Source organism: Morone saxatilis, unplaced genomic scaffold (genome assembly GCF_004916995.1).
Source record: "Morone saxatilis isolate NCDOM2014 unplaced genomic scaffold, NCSU_SB_2.0 Contig20, whole genome shotgun sequence".
NCBI classification, from domain to species: Eukaryota; Metazoa; Chordata; class Actinopteri; family Moronidae; genus Morone; species Morone saxatilis.
Window position 1 is genome coordinate 825,478 of NW_023339763.1, and position 573 is coordinate 826,050.

Here is a 573-nt window from a genome sequence, read left to right on the forward strand (position 1 = left end):
GAGATATTTGTTATGGACCATGACAGTATGATAATAAGTGAACAGAGGCTTTTGTGTTCTGTGAAGTGAGCCAGAAGTGTCTTAACCCTGCATTATATAACCTACAATGCCAGCAGGCGGGCGCTCATTGGCTGCAAAAATAAGTCAGATAGTATTGAGTCTTGAGGAGCGATTACTTGACTTCTTAATTGATTTATTCGCTCAGTAAATAGTTCATACCATGAGTTTATGGTCTCAAACTCTCAAGTCTTCTTTTGAGTCATAACTCTTCAAAATGGTAATCCACGGCATCTCGATAGGTTCACACTTGCACCATACTCAGGACAAATTTATATTTTTAGATCCACTACACGAAGAGTTCTAATCATTAGTGTGTTGTTGGCTATTTTTTCTAGCTCATTTTTCTATTCGCTTCTTATGTTGGATCAGTTTGAGTTCTGCCTCTTAAAAGGGAAGTTTTTCCTTTGCCTTGCTGTCGCAAGTGCTTGCTCATGGTTGTGTTGGGTCTCTGTAAATAAGTTTATAAGGAGTATGATCTAGACCTGCTCTAATTTAAAAGTGTCCTGTTATGAT